Source organism: Cyprinodon tularosa, unplaced genomic scaffold, assembly GCF_016077235.1.
Source record: "Cyprinodon tularosa strain WSP-4 unplaced genomic scaffold, ASM1607723v1 ctg70, whole genome shotgun sequence".
In the NCBI taxonomy this organism is placed as follows: Eukaryota; Metazoa; Chordata; class Actinopteri; order Cyprinodontiformes; family Cyprinodontidae; genus Cyprinodon; species Cyprinodon tularosa.
In genome coordinates this window covers 4,032,557-4,049,725 of record NW_024039452.1, presented here as the reverse complement: position 1 = coordinate 4,049,725, position 17,169 = coordinate 4,032,557, and the positions used below count along the sequence as shown (strand labels likewise).

Genomic DNA, 17,169 nt, shown 5'->3' with positions numbered 1-17,169 from the left:
TCTACCCACTTGTTCTGTCACAATATTTGGTCACTATTGCTAAGCACCTTTCACGTCTTGAACGAAACAACTAGAGCTTCTGGAGAAGACATGTTCTATTGTATGGGATTCACTACTTAATGGATTGGAACATACTTGCTAGCCCATGAAAACTATCTTTTAAGTGTTTTGGTTTCTTTCCTAAACTTTTCATAGTCTTAAAAAAAAAAAAAAAGGGGGGGAGTAATTGATTTTATTTGATATAAGCTAAGTTACCCATAATAGTCCCAAAAACATGTAGTGAATCTGCATTACAGATACATAACACACATTGTTTAAGCTGTTAAGGGACAGCAGTTCGTAGCACTTGCCTTGTGACAAAAAGGTAGAGAAGATAGGCACCAACCTACAGCCCCACTGTGACCCTGACAAATTAAACAAAAGAAAATGGATTAACTCATTAGGACATATGGAAAGAAAATAAGGTGGAGTAGTTCCGCACATTACCCAGAATGCACCATCTTTGTTGTGAAGATGGTGAAGTGTGATGGTAGCAGTATCCTCATGCGGAGGATACTTTTTACTCTAGCATCTACAACAAAGTTGTTTAGTGGATTAGAAAATTGAGAGTCAAATACAGTCCAATCATGGTCTTAGTGCTTTCAGCTGCTCTTTGACTCTACACAACGGTTTGCACATGGAAACAACAAATAGCAATACTCAAAGGCAGGTTTGGTTTATATAATTATGATTTTTTTTATTTGAATGCTACCTGTATTTGACTTTAAATTGTTTTTTTTATTTTTTACATTATTCAATATAGGCAGTGTTGTGGAAATTGTTGGATTATCAGTATAGTTGTTTGACTGTTTTTGTCATTTGTTAAATACAGTAGTAGCAATTAAACATTTCCCAGTGGTGTCAAAAGTACACACATTTGTTACTTAAGTAGAAGTATAGATACTGCAGTTTAAAAACACTCTGGTAAAAGTTGAAGTATCAACTTGACCTCTTTACTCAAGTAAAAGTAAAAAAGTATGTGATCCAAAATCTACTTAAAGTATAAAAGTATAAAGTAACCTTTAAAAAAACAGCCAGATGCCACTAAATGAATTGAAAGCTCAACTTTTGGACTACTTCAAAAAATTCTTTGAGATAGGGCCAAGGATGAGGGAGGTCTTGTTGGTCTCTGTCTCCATCTCCCGATTCGCTCTCGTCTGTGTCCGACCTTTCAGACATTTCGACATCTTTTTCTGAATCCAACATTGTAGCATGGCATAGATAATCCAGGTTTATAGTTTGTAGAACACCTGCTTGCTTCCTACACACTCTGCTTTGTTTTAAAAAAATAGAAATATAAAAAATATAACCGAGGATGTCTGGGGGACAGTGATTCACCTACATGTTATGAATGCTGGCATACCAAAAAGAATAAATTATGAACAGTTTAGTTTGTGTCTTCAACTCGTTGCCCATAGGAAGGCGTTACTTGGATATAACAAAACCAAGTATCTTCGTTACAGCTTCAAATGACACAAAACTCATATGGGTGAGTAGAACATGATGTGATAATGTAAAATCAAGGGGCCAATGTAAAAAAAAACGGTGTTCCCCTTTAATACTATCGATTGACCATCTAGAGTTTCTCTCATATTTAGATTCATCCAATGCCCCATAATTGCACCTCTGAAAAAAGTGCGATGAAGCTCTGTTCAGGGTTTGATAGTAAATACTGCAGGACCCCATTCCTCATCACATGAGGAGCATCCCAGGATATTTTCTAGGTATATACTGTACATAATAAGGATAATAATCTTCAGCTTTGCAACTTGCAGTCTGTGGGTTAATCATTTTCTTCAAACGATGTGCCCTCTTTTGTTCCTAACATGTTAACCATTCCATATCAATATCAATGTGCACTATAACTGTTTTCCTATTGAAATCTGATGTTTGTTCAAAGGTTTTCCTCAGTTTTTTGAGCAGCATACTTCTGATATTTGACTGTTTTGTGGGAATTATTATTCAGTATTTAAACTATTATTGCTGCTTTGCAGAAGTTGATTTTATACACTACATAAACACACAGCCAGCACATATGATTACACACCTTAGTGTTTGCTAAAAAAGCGAAAATATTACCCAAATGCAAAAAATTATTTATTCATTGACTCCCATAAAGACCTGAAATATTTCTTTTTTTTAATTGCCTTGTTATATTTAAATGTTTACTCAGTATTATTATTATTCATCATCATAATCATATTCTTGGATACTGAGGTGGGAGAAATTTAAAGCTGGGTTTAAGGTATTTTGTATAGCATTTAAGGAAACACACCAAATGTCCAAACAAGACATACATTTCTATATTTCCTAGTTTTTTTAAAACAAATTTTTTCAGTTCATATGTTTGGGGTCAGACCAAAGCATAGAAAGAATACCGACAATAGCATTATATTTAATAATAAGAGAACTTGTATGAAAAAGCAAAAATGAAATGATAGTGCATGTACAGTGTTCAGCCTCATGGTAGGAATTTTGTAATGGATGAAGGAAGAATCCAACAATAAACAATTAAAACCAATTAGCTCATACACAGGAGAGAATCAAAAGTGATAATGGAAGGGGGTGGGTTTATGAGGGGTTTATGTGGAGGGTGGACAAGGGAAAAGGAGCGATTTAAGCATGAGTCATGTTGGTTGTAATATGTGACTTATGAAAAAGTTGGAGGGTTCCAGACATTGTGTATTTATAACGCTTATGGTGAGAGAGATTTGGGTAAGCCTTTTTTGTAGTTATGCTGCTATAGGCTTCGGCTGCTGGAGGACATAAGAAACACTTTTCCTCCCTCTGCCAGACTCCACTTCAATTAAATTTTAATTTACTTGAATTATTTGTTACACTTTTCACTTAATGTTTATTTTGCTTTTGCTCGTCATAATAGCCACATTTTGCTACAAACTGGCTCAGAGCTTATCTGCTTAGCTGGGTTTCTTTCCCAGATGAAGCCACCTGTGCAGCTAGTCTAGCATTACCTTCTCTAAGATCCAAAGTATATCTGGATGATGCTTCAATGTTCCGTTAATGTTTCTGCCCTCTGCTTCTCAATCCCTAGCCAATCATGGAGGAAGACTGTTTAGATCACACCTGATTATGGAAGAGGTTACTGACTTTGAAAAGGTAGCCTTTCTCTCCACTTTTGCTGCAAGCATTCTAGGTGTGATGCATTGCTATGCAGTCAACAACACTCTGCAAGCAGATGTCCACATCACCTACATGGTCATCCAGGTCGAGTAAATTCGACAAGGTCAATGGTTTGATGCAATTAGGTGGGTTTCTAAAGATAGAAACTTTGAACCAGGTGTCTGTATGATCTGTTTGAAGTGTCTATGTAGGGTTGCAAATTGTGAATTGGCACCGTGTTAATAAACTGAATTCAATTGGCCTAAAAATACTTTACTACCAAGAGAATTACCGTAATTTTAGGACTATAAGACGCACCTGAATATAAGTCGCAGAAGCTAAATTGCATGATTTGTACGTATACAAGCCGCACCGGACAATAAGCCGCAGGTTTTTTATGTTTACACACAAACAGTCTTGCGCTCGCAATGTCCGTCTTTCTTGCTGTCGTTCTGTTTCGTACCACTCACGGTAGAAGTCTGCTTCTGGACGACCTCCGCATCACCGCGCGCGCGGCTACCGTACTTGTGTGTTGAAGCAAATATGACGTCAACATGGTGGATGGTAAAATCCATAGATTTAGGTATTACCCTAGTGGCCGTTAGCTGTGAAAGTCCATAGATAAGCCGCATTGTTATATAAGCCGCAAGGTCAAAAAAATGGGGAAAAAGTCATGGCTTATAGTCCGAAATTTACGGTAAACATAAACAGTATGGTTAGCCACATGGGTACAAAGCTGTTTGTTTATGGGTGGAATTAAAAGTAATATGCAATGTGATAGCAATGGGATCTTAAGGATGGAGGTTTCTCCACTGATCTCAACCTCTGGGTATGTAAAGAACTGCACTTTGGTGTAGGACTACATGCATTAGAGAGTGCATCTTCTTGAATGTACCTGTAATGTAAAGTACTTTAAGTGGTCAGTATAACAAGAAAAGAAAATGTAGTCCATTTCTTATTTTTCACAACAACTCCTAACTGAAAATACTGCAAGTGTTCGAAATCCAGTTAGAATTGGCAAAGGATTTTGAAAACTTTCCGTATAATGAATATTCCAGAGAGTGCAACATCTCCCACACACAGGCTGGCACCTTGGTGAACATATGCTATGAGCATGAACGCATAATAAGATATTTCTGCCTGGAATCCCCATGATGAGTCTAAAAATAGAGCCTCTTATTACAGCATGGTTCAGGATGACTAATATGACTGTCAGTGAGCTGTAGCCTTTCTTGTTGACTTTAAGTCAGCAGGCTGCCTCCACCACCAGAAAGAAACTGGCGTTTGGACTGACAGGTGATAAAGTTGTGGCTACATGAGGAAAAAACTATTAAAATATCCGATTTCAAATTTTGTGTTATTGTTGTTTGAATAAGCAGTCCGTTTCGGAGATACTTTAAATTTTAAAAGGAAAGACAAATGATGTTTTTCCAACCAATCAACAAACAGCATGGACCAGTGAGGATTTTTCTCTTATCAACAAAAGCAAGTCAAGATAAAAGTAAATAGTTATTTTGGTATAAAATACAATTTGGACCCAATACAAAAGTAATGCCTGATGAATAATAAATGAGACTTTATTATTTAGTAAATTCTACAAGTTTTGGGAAACTTTTTTTTTATAAGGAATCCACTTATAATAGAAGGTACTTAAGATATTTAATTATAATCATCTTCAAAGTAAAGACTTTCAAGGAGGGGGTTGTTGTCAGAGGCATGAGAGAAACTAGACACATCTGTGGAGGAAATACATTTCCACACTGTGTGCTCATACTGTCGTCTGGCAAGCTTTCAATAAAAACACTCCACTGTCTTGAAGTGCCCGGGCAGTCCTCCTCCAGCAGCAGACAAAAACCTCTCCAAAAGTCCGCTCTCTGCTGCAGGCCTCGCTATGATTCACTCAGACAAAAGGGGGAGAAGAGCATGATGGAGTCAGTGAGGTAGTATTTAGTTTGGCTGTTTGTCCTCCTTTTGGCTCAGACTGCAGCGCAGATGAATTACCCGAGCTCCTCAGCAGAGTTAGTTCAATACAAAGCAGATCCTGTTATTGCTGGTACTTCAGAGACCTGTAGAGCACTTTGCTACGTCTAAGAAAAATGAGTTTAGACAAAAAACAGATGTTTTAGCTGTACTTTGCACTTGAAAAGTAGAATAGAGTAAAACCGAACAAAGTGAGCAACATGCTAAAACAGGTCCGTACAACCCCTCCTATGTCTGGAACATTTTGATAATATTTAGGTCATAAAAGTGCAGCCCAGCATCTTATTAACATGACCAGGGCTATAAAATACTGAAAACCGGGCTTAAAAATGTCCAAAATCTGGCTAAAAGTAAGGCAAATTTATACTGATAGTAAGACCTGTTGTTATACACTGCAAAAACGATCTAGAAATAACTTAAAATTTCTTAAATTAAGTGTATTCACCCTTTATTTGAGTAGGTAAAGGAGATAGTTTGCCAATGGAATGAATAATTTTACTCTTAAAATAAGAAAATTAGATAATATGCACTAGAAATAAGACAATGCAATTGTGTTTTCTTATTTTAAGTGTAAATTGTCTTGTTCCATTGGCAAAATGTCTCTTTTATCTCCTCAATTCAAGAACAAATGCACTTATTTTAAGAAAAAATGACTTATCTATATTTAGATTTTTTGCAGTGTATAAGATATATTTTTGTTTCTTGATTAATTAATTGAGATAAGTATGTGCATTGTGGGGCTACATGGTGGTTTAATTTGTAGCACCATTGCCTTGCAGAAAGAAGGTTCCGGTTTCTATCTGACTGGAGTTTGCATTATTGTCCCTGTGCATGTGTTGGTCCTCTCCGGGTACTCCGGCTTCCTCCCACAGACCAAAAACATGACTGTTAGGTTTATTGGGTTCTATAAATTGCTCTTAGGTGTGAGTGTGTGTCTCTGCGACTTGTCCAGGGTGTATCTCGCCTCTCGACCAATAGACTACCAGGGATCCTGACAGAATAAGTGGAAGAAGATTGGATGGAAGGATTCATGGATGGGCACTGAGCTACCAAAAGACTTACCAGTAATAAGGGGTTTGAAAACTAGTCTAGTTTAGCTACATTAGTCAATTACTATATTTTTCGGTATTTTTTATTGATTTTTCCTGTCTTTCCTTTTGTCTTTTTTGCTTCTGAAGGTTTTAGCACACAACAGCACAATTCACAGGGTTCCTACAGCAAAAGGCAAGTTAAATTCAAGACTTTTTAATGCCACTTGAAATAAAAATTTAAGACCAAATTCACAAGAAACACAAGAAAAACCTGCTTGGACAACTTAACCCAAATATTTTAACAATTATTTAACTGAATTCACAAACTTTGTTTTAGCAGGGAACTAAACAGATCAGTTTTAAAGCCCCAACATAACCAGAGCTAAGTCTTTTTTGCAGCTATTTTTCTTTGTATCGTTTTCTTAGTATGTTTGATTTGGTGATAAGTGGAGGCGTTGCAGAGACAAGGGTGGAACTAAACTGAGAAATACCGGCTGTTTCTCTGTAACTTCATTTTGACGCTTTGTGTTTCGTGCTTCGCATGTGTGACTCCACTGCCTTAATTCCCATTGTTTCAAGCTTGAATGACTTCTTGCACTAAATCCACTGAGCCTCATGTATGTTCCCTGGTTTTAGCCATGGAGAAAACTCTTGGCTGGAGACAATTTTGGTTACATTTACACTTGCTCATATTTTCCAGACAAAAAGTTAATGGCGCATCTCCCAAATGTCCCGGCCGCAACAACGCTTTTATTGGTTCCGCTACCGGGACGGAACCAATAATGGCGAGCCATTATTTATTTTTAAATTTAAAAAAAAGGTAAATTTTAATGTTTTATTTAGATTACACAAATAAATCATAATAAAAATAATCCTATTTATGATGTTATAAAAATTAAGACCTACGAAACTGATTTAAGACATTTTAATACCAATTAAGGCTTTAATTTTATTTTGAAGAATTCAATGCCTTTTTAGACTTTTTAAGGACCTGCGAGAACCCTGAATTCAAGTCAATCGGCAAATACTTTCAAATGTTTCTATACATTTCCAAGCTGATGTATTAAACCTTCTTTTTTGTTTACCTTCCTGAAAACCTTTCTTTTCTAACCTGCCCTCCACAGTGTGCTTCTACTTCCTACCGCTGAAGAAACATAATTAGTAGGCCAGCACTATCAAGAAGCATTGGGATCTAATGACAGAGAGGAGTTATATTGATCTACATTGCAAAGAAAAAAAATATCTCTTTTGCACAATGATCATTTTTAAGATGTTCGGTAAATAAATGTTGCTCATTGCTCTATGAGAATATATATTAAATACCGGTATATAAAATATATATATTTTTTTGGTTAAACCCAAAAAATATAGATAAAACTGAAATTGCAGAGGTACTGCATGGGGGTCACAGAAGTTTTGGTTGATCATTTTTTTTTTTTTTTTATTCCCCCCTGCAATTTTTTCCACTAATTGAAATGTCTTTAAATACACATTAACGGGCGTGCAGGTGGTGAAGCGGTTAGCGCGCACGGCCCATGTATGGAGGCCTTAGTCCTCGACGCGGCCGACCCGAGTTTCGTATCCAGCCTGTGGTCCTTTATCGCATGTCTCACCCCCTCCCTCATGCCCCCTTTCCTGTCAGCCTACTGTCAAAGAAAACGAGCCACTAGTGCCGCAGAAACTCAAAAAAAATCTAACAATTAAACATTAACATGAATTCAACACACTGCAGTTACATTACTCCATCTGTAATAGAGTGACTATAGGACCAGTTTGATATAACACAATTTCATACAATATATATAACTAGGGGGTCCCTGCTCCATCTCGCCATCAGTTTGGGGGTCTGTCACATGCTTGCCAGGAGGCCAAGCAGTCTTGGAGGTGGGACCCAAACTGGTTGAAAGAAGAACATGCTTTGTAGTGTTTTCAGCAGACAAAATCTTTATTTCTTCTTGTGCAGGACATCAACCAAACCACACCAACCAAGAACAATGGCAGACATGTTTCTTAAATAGAGGAGGAACTAAATTGGAAGAAACCATTTTTAAAAGGCTGTTCAGCTTCACAATAAGAAGAAAAGGAAATTTTGGTTTAAACAAACAACTACTTAAGAAATACTTTTACCAATAAATACAGAAACAAATATTTTAATTCAATCCAAACAAATACTCAAACTCAATAAAGAAAATACCATACATCAGATCAACCTCCCCCTCTTCATTTATCTAATGGTACAGTCATGTACACACCTGCTTGGAGAGTGAAACAGCAGAGGTGAGTATTTCAAAATATTTTAAATCTTTAAGCCATGAATGTCCCTTTTATAAATAAACAATATATATATATATTGTAAAGTGAAATCAATTTACCTTTTTACAAAAATAAAAACAAGATGTGGCCAACCAAAGAACCACAACCCAAACAAATCCACTTCACCCAAAACAACAAAAATGTAGAAAACCCGATCCTGTGTTTAGCTGCTACTATGGCCAATATACAATTCACAATGGCTCATTGTTACAGGGTCCTTTGCCTGGAAAGCATTGAAGACCCCTGCATTAAATGATTATGTGTCCATATTGTAAACCCTTGTAAACCCAAAAGGATTTTTCAGTAACACAAGCTCAAGCCATAATATAAAACACTATAGCCTCATCTTAAAATCTGTTATACAGTCTGAACTTTACATAACTTGTGTTCCAGTAGACTGTCACATGGAAACAGTGTGAGCTAAAGTACATCATATATCGCTTCTCATGGAACAGCCAATTGGAATAATCCGAATATTTTGTGACCGCCAGCCACACGATCCCATAATCCATTATAATACTCCTAAGCCCGAAAGCCTCACAATGTAAACTATATAACCTACAACTCATTGCATTTCTTTAGGTTCAACTTTAAAATACTCTGGAAAAAAAATAGCATCTGTGGTTGACTTCTTGCAATAGCGGAAATATAGTCTTATGTGCAGTGTAGCACATCCAGTCGTGGGCTGACAGAGTGTAAAGCCTCAAGCTTTCAGCTATGGCGAACAGTTGTCAGTGGATTACTGGGAATCAATAGAAGCAAGTGGGTAAAAAAACCCAGAACATCCAGAGCACGAGAGGACATCTGTACCGGTCCATCCACCAGAACGCTAGAACTCTAAGGTACACACAAGAACAGAGGAGACACTGGAAAAATATTCGAAATCTAGGTAAGTCATTTTTTTCTTAAAATAAGTGGATTTTTTCTTTGATTGAGGAGGTAAAAGAGACATCTTGCCAATGGAACAAGACAATTTACATTTAAAACAAGAAAAAAATAATTGCATTGTCTTATTTCAAGTGCATGTTATTTAATTATATTATTTTAATAGTAAAAATACTAATTTCATTGGCAAACTACCTCATTTACCTACTCAAATTAAGAGTAAATGCACCTAATTTAAGAAATGTTTACTTATTTCTAGATCGTTTTTCCAGTGTAAGGCCCTTTGTACACTGCCTGGCCAAAAAAAAAGTCGCCACCAAAAAAAAAAGGTCACTCACTCTAATACTTTGTTGGACCACCTTTAGATTTGATTACGGCACGCATTCACTGTGGCATTGTTTCGATAAGCTTCTGCAATGTCAAAAGATTTATTTCCATCCAGGTTTGCATTAATTTTTCACCAATATCTTGCATTGATGATGGTAAAGTCTGACGCTGTGCAAAGCCCTCTCTAGCACATCCCAAAGATTCTCAATGGGGTTGAGGTCTGGACTCTGTGGTGGCCAATCCATGTGTGAAAATGATGAGTCATGCTCCCTGAACCAGTCTTTCACAATTTGAGCCCGATGAATCCTGGCATTGTCATCTTGGAATATGCCTGTGCCATCAGGGAAGAAAAAGTCCATTGATTGAATAACCTGGTCATTCCGTATATCCAGGTAGTCAGTTGACCTCATTCTTTGAGCACATACTGTTGCTGAACCTAGACCTGACCAACTGCAGCAACCTCAGATCATAACACCGCCCCCACAGGCTTGTACAGTAGGCACTAGGCATGGTGGGTGGATCACTTCACCTGCCTCTCTTCTTACCCTGATTGGCTCATCACTCTGGAACAGGGTAAATCTGGACTCATCAGACCACATGACCTTCTTCCATTGATCCACAGTCCAATCTTTATGCTCCCTAGCAAATTGAAGCCTTTTTTTCCGGTTAGCCTCACTGATTAGTGGTTTTCTTACGGCTACACAGCTGTTCAGTCCCAATCTCTTGAATCCTTCCAGTTTTTAATAATGCGTTGGATCAGTTCTTAACTCAATTTTAGTAGTTTCTGCAATCAGTTTCTGTTTTCTCTGCTTGATGCATGCCAATGAGTTGACCCTTCTCAAACAGACTAACATCTTTTCCAACACAGGATGTGTCTTTCGACATGGTTGTTTAGGAAATGAGAAGCAAGTCATTGCACCAGTTAAATAACTTGTTGCCAGCTGAAAGATAATCGCCCATGCAGTAATTATCCAATAGGAGGCTGGTACCTATTTGCTTGGTTGAATCCAGGTGGCGACTTTTTTTTTGGCCAGGCAGTGTAGTTCCATCCAGAGGCTTCGTAGGGATTTAAACCCTAGCAACCTATGTAATCATAGGCTTTTGTGTGATTGGTTGAATATTTGATTTTTTTTTTTTTTAAGTAAAGCAAAATATGATGTTCTGTACGGGTGATTTATTTACATAGCCTGGCATTTGCAACACGCAAAAAAGCAATAACAATCTCCCACCCCTTTTTAAAGCTAAAAAAAATGTACACATGGATGTCTTATATTACTGTTTACATGTCCTGGATATTACTTTAATAACTGACTGCACATCTGCAGTCAGTTATAAAATCCCACAATCCCTCTTTTTATCCAAAACAGTCTGTATGGGGTCCTTCTAAGGTTTGACGTGTGTGAGTTGCAGGAAAAGATGACTCAGCTAAACCGTCTATCACAATTAAGTTATTAATTTTGGCCGATACAATAAAAATAAAATATTGATATAAACAAATTAAAAAAAAAAGCTTCAGAAAGTTAGAAATGTATTTTAGCCATTTTCAAAGATAACAGAACCTATGTCATTGATAGTAAAAAATTAAATAAAATCAGACCAGGGACTCAGTTTCATTCACATTTAGTTGGAAATAGTTTTATTCAAGTCAATTTTTGATTTCGGTCAATCAGTGTGAAGATAGTGTATTATTGGAAAATTTAAGATGTTTAATAATTTGTAATCATTAAAGAGGTATTATGTAGTTATCTAGTAATACTAGATAACATATGAATCCCAGAAAGTCTTAAAGAAAAACAAGGTTGAGTATCATCAATGTACAGATGATAAGGGACATTCTCCCAACAAGGCTTTATGGTATTAATAACCAAATGATCTAAGGGGTATTGTTATATTCAAGCTCCTTTTTACACAGATCAAATTCAGTGCATCTTGGAGGGCTTTTTTCTGCTGAAACAGTTCCAGCTACATATTGTCACAAGAAGCAATCCCATTTTCCTGAATTAATTTAAAAGCCAAAGAGAAGCTCGGGCACACAGCTTATAAGAGGGAGAGCCGTGGTGTGCTTCTCATGCCAGTCCTGTTGTCTTTTTTTTTTTTTAAGCCAAATCCAATAATGATGCTCCAGGTTACTATTGGTGATAGCCAATCTCTTTCCAGTATGTTGCTTATGCTGATCCTGACAGTGTAGCTATGAAGTACAGACACAGGCAGCCGCTCTAAAAGAATAGCTTCTTCTGTGTTCCCACCGCACTGGTTATTAACAAGACACTGACACTGGTCTCCCTGGAAAAAGCCGGAAAAATACCCCTCAGCTGCAAGCCACAAGGTTAAGAGGGTTCCTTCGCCAGTATGGAGGAATCTTATATGGATTGTGTGTGTAGGAGGTGGGGTAGGGGGTGCTGGTGGGAGTCTCCTTTGTTTACCCTCCTAGGCATGTAAGGAAGCCAAGCAGAGCGCAGTAAATTAGGTGAGGGACGAGGGTGAAGAGTTGCACAGTGCCCCTCGTTTAATCAGTCTAATTGTTACAATCAGACTCGTTCCTTCCAACACTCCCTCCAAAGACACCATCTTCCCTTCTTTACTATTATCCACCCCCCCCCCCCCCACCATCCTTCTGTGAAGTTATTGTCCTCTGTTGTTTCCTTCTGAATTCTGGCCATCCGGTTTTTCTCTCATGTCCTTGTTTACTCTTTCAATTTAAGCTTCATGTTTCTACACTTTGCAATCAGTTTTCTCCTCCTGTATTGATTCCCCCCTGAGATTTACGCACTCTGTCTTTCTCTCATCCAATTTTCTGAACTTACTGTTTCCTATAAAAAAAAGAAAACTTTCAGAAGTGAGATGTTCATAGATTTATTTGCACTGTTCTTCTTCAAAACCTGGGTAAAGTTAATGAATTTGCAATTCGTCGTCCATTTTCAAATGTCCACCAATACCTCCAGCATCAAACCACAACCTTTTCGGACATGTTTTCAGGTTAAGGTGTCATCTGGAGTCCTTTAAGAGTTAATTTCAGTTAATAGCCATTTTTTATTGAGGTATGTGCATATATTTAAACCTGTATGTACATGTTTTTATTTGTTTCGATTAAAGTACATTCTACATTTTTTTAAATTTCTTGTCCATCCATCCATTCTCCATTACGCCAGAGATGGCAAAAGTACTCACTTTCCGTACTTGAGTAAAAGTGCAGATACTTGTGTTAAAAAATACTCTGGTAAAAGTGGAAGTACTGATTAAACTTCTTTACTCAAGTAAAAGTAACAAAGTACAGGCTTGTAAATTTACTTAAAGTATAAAAGTAAAAGTAGAAACCACTTTTTTCATGCCGTTGCCTACATTTTAAATGGATGTCTGCCAATAGGACTAGATCTCCGTTGTGTTCATTTTCAATCATCTCGTTGTCCATGCTACTATGCTAACGCCACCGCCACCAAGCTGCAATGATTTGCCGCGAATGAATACCGCAGAATCTGTCGATTCATCTTGTAGCGGTGCGTCAAATGCAACGTAGATTCCCATCCAATTAGATTGAATTTGGTATTGATGACGTGAAAAATAATAACGGTAACTCCATTGAAATGATTCAAAACTAAAGTAACGAGACAATTTTTTAAAATGTAAGGAGTAGAAAGTACAGATATTTGTGTAAAAATGTAAGGAGTAGAAGTAAAAAGTCGCCATAAAAATAAGTAGTAAAGTAAAAATATCAGAAAAATGTACTTGAGTACAGTAACAAAGTATTTGTACTTCGTTACTTCCCATCTCTGCATTACGCTTATCCCAAGTGGAGTCACAAGGGGTGCTGCTGCCTATCTCAGGCTGTCTACGGACGGGCTACAGCCTGGACAGGTTGCCAGTCCATCGCATGGCAACTCAGAGACAAACAATCATTCACGCACACTGTTGGGTTTTAATCCAGAGAAATGTGAGTTTAAAAGATTAAGAGGAAATGATCAAACACAGACAGGGTTTTGACGTCAGCCTCTGCAGTAGGGGAGAAAAGCTGCTGGCTCAGAAACCAGCACCTTCTCACTCAGATCCCTTCACAGCAAAGCCTTTTATTAACAGTTTACAACATAATAGGGCAGGCCTTGAACAGAAGACCCAGTAATGATTATCTTGCAGGATGCAGGTCATAAGATAGCGTGAAATGACCATCTGGCTGGATGGAAGTCGAACAACCGTGTGACTCTGCCTCATGACCTACTGGATGGAGGTCATAAAAGTTTATGATCCTTCTGATTGAATCACAAGATAGAAATGTAGCATCTTCTTTCTTTCAATGTTTCATATGTCCACACAATAATTTTATAATTATCACTCTAACACACACAGGGGGAACATGCAAACCCCATGCAGAAAGACCCCGGGCCGGGGATCAGACCCGGAACCTTCTTACTGCAAGGCAATAGTGCTACAAACTGAACTACCATGTAGCCCCTCAATGCACATACTTGCTACCCACTCAGCAGCCCCAATTTTTTGTCCTATCTTGTTTTATCTTGTCTCCTCAAAAAAGGAAGGGTGCAAACACATAATTTAAAATCCCACATCATTGACATTCGTGCTAATAATGAGTGTATTTATATTCTTTCTGCTCTCTTTTTAGCTGGCCTCTGATTTTTCCAATTTTCACCCCCTCTGTCTTCCCTCTGATCCACTCAGCAAGTCCTTCTATCACCACTTACAAACCTGTCTTATTACCTCCATGGGGATCCATAAAGGGGATGGTGATGTGTGATCAGGCTAATGATAATTAAATAGACTCATCATCAAACAGTCATTATGGCAGATTGGCCTCCCAGCCCTTATTCAAAATGGCAGCTGACACCAGCCGTCTGTGCTGTTTTTAACAAGGTTGAGAGGGAACACACTGTGTAGATCCATTTTTCCCTCTGACAAAGGAAAAAAAAATCCAGAATATAATTTTTTTTATTTATTTATCTTTATTGAAGATGAGTCATTTTATTAGACTACTAGTGACGGTCTGCTGTAGAAAGTTATGGTGCAATGTACTCTGGTGAATTATCTCTGTTAGTTGTGGAGTGTTAATAAAAACAAAATAAAAAAAGTTATTTTTTTTTTATTATTATTTTTTTTTATCCAGGTACCTTTATCATCTGTCTGGATGAAAAACAACCAAATCTACCTCAGAATTTCTATAAAAGCTGAAAAGTAATGTCAGGGAGCAGGTAAGACATAATACTACAGTAATAGCCATTCAAATTGGCTCTTCATAGTGTTAAATGTGGAAGTTATGTCCCTCTGAAGGCTGCTGCGCATTGGAACTTCCCTACCAGTCCTTCACTGGGAGCAAGTTATTTACTACTCTTAACTCAAACTGGGTGAAACCATGTAAAAAATGACTATAAAAACAGGAGTAAAAAAAGTAACAGAATTTATTCCACATCAGGTCGTTACGGGACAGAGAAATTGCTTGGAGTTTGCACAGCTGTGGGCTCAAAAAACATCAGCGAGCGTCCGGCAAAGTTGACCAAAGATTGAGCCCCGAATAAGGTCATCACCTCCTTCTTATACCTCATGACCCATGTTTTGCATCAGGTGGAAGCTCAGCTGTCTGTATCAGAAACTGACACGCCATCCATGCCCTGACCTGTATGCATCTTGCCTCTATGCCTAAGAATTACAGATAGCTCCCATTTATCAGACCGGCTCCAAGATGTGCCCATATCCTGTGTATTCTAAAGACACGAAGGCTGTCCTGATTAGATGACCTCCGTACACACAGTGACATCCACCATATGAAGGAAAGCCTTCTACTCTGTCTAATCTGGCTAACATAATAACAGTGCACATGATGTATAAAGAATAAACCTAACAATAGTTAAGTGCCAACTAAATGGCAGCAGACTCCCCTGCAACTCCAAGCAAATTCCCCTCACACTTCCAGGCACTGGAGTGACCCCCTCCTTCTCCTGGGCATGCATATTTACTCTAATTATTCTAATTCAACCGTTTTATCGAATAACAGGAAGATGGTGCTTCTCTTTAGATCTTAATTTACACAAATCATGATAGAAAAAATATTTTGGTACAAAGATTGTTTTTTTTTTAGAAAAGAAATGTAGGGGACCAGCAAAGGACCCATCAAGGCAAATGCAGAAATTTTGAATGGCTACTACTTTATGTCAAGTAACAAAGTAGAAATACTTTGTTATCTTACTTAAGTAAATATTTTGGCTATCTATACTCTACTGGAGTATTTCTTTTTCAGAAAACTTTTTACTTAAACGCTTACATTTTTTTGCAATTATCTCTACTTTCTACTCCTTACATTTTAAATATAGACTTGTTAGTTTTGTCTCATTAAAGCTCAAAAAGAAAAAAAAAACTGTCCCAAAGTAAGGGGTTAAAACATGTTCATGAAAAAGCAAAGGATGTTCTGACAACTGTGAGTTGCACTCATGTCACATATTGAAAAGCATTAATTTGGTAAATCTTGTATTTGATGCACATAAGATAAAGACCAGGGAAGGGTGGGGTGGTAAACCATGGACCGGAAGCAGTAGGTAGGCATTGAAGAAGGATGAGGCAGGGCCTGGGGGTTAATTGTGTGTTGGAGATGGAACTGCTGTGAACCTTTAGCTGTTTTGTTTCACAGACTGTCTCATGGGCTCACAGGCCTCAGAAAGCAGTTTATAGTTCTAATTAAAGATGCTGTGGAGAATTTTCTAGGTTCTGGTCAAGCAAGTTACATTAAATTAAAGCCTGTGCTTTTGGAATAATTTGTACCTGACCTATGATGATCCTATTAGAATTAACCCTAAATATTGACTATCTGGATGTTAATTTCAATTGGTTGAATTGGTGGTGGCCTGAATTTTTAAAACAGTTACGGGCCTTTATCAATGCATTCATGTTCTATTCAGATTTTACACCTGAAGGACACTGCAATACCCAAAGAAAACCTTGAGTTTTTCAGGAGGGGAAGAAACATGCAGGTTTCAGACAAATTTTAAACTCTGAGGCCCGGATCCAGATGAAACAGCCATGAAATCTATACGCTCCTCCGATGCTGTGTTCAAATTCAGCAGCTGCGTCCTCCGAAGGCCAGATACGTCGGCCAATTATGTCATTGCCTGGCGCTGTGGCCTGTTTGTATTGGAAGAATCCTTCGTTTGCAGCTGACATATGCAGCCTTCTTTTCACCCAGTTGGATGGACGGGTCTGCCGTTTCCTTCTTAGCTTTGGGTGTCCCATGATTCATTGCGAGTCCAAGCAAGCCGGCTGCTCCATGATAAGAGGAAAAAGGGGAATGGGTGGTGAATATTGTCAGATATGCTCTGCAATGTGGAAACTACAAATCTGATATCTGTGACAGCGGTACTGCTGCTGAAATTCCTCAACAATTAAATAAGCACACAGAACATTAGTGAGAAGTTCAGCATCCATTCTTTGCATGCTTTCTTAGTCACCTGTCACGGTTGCTAGGCGACAGAGTGTAAGCTGA

At 37.9% G+C, this 17,169-nt stretch overlaps 1 protein-coding gene across 4 annotated transcripts in view; it reads right to left on the bottom strand.

Annotated features, from left to right (window-relative positions):
* sorcs2 (sortilin-related VPS10 domain containing receptor 2) overlaps positions 1–17,169 on the bottom strand; it is a 575,552-nt gene that overhangs the window by 137,664 nt on the left and 420,719 nt on the right. The window lies entirely within an intron of this gene.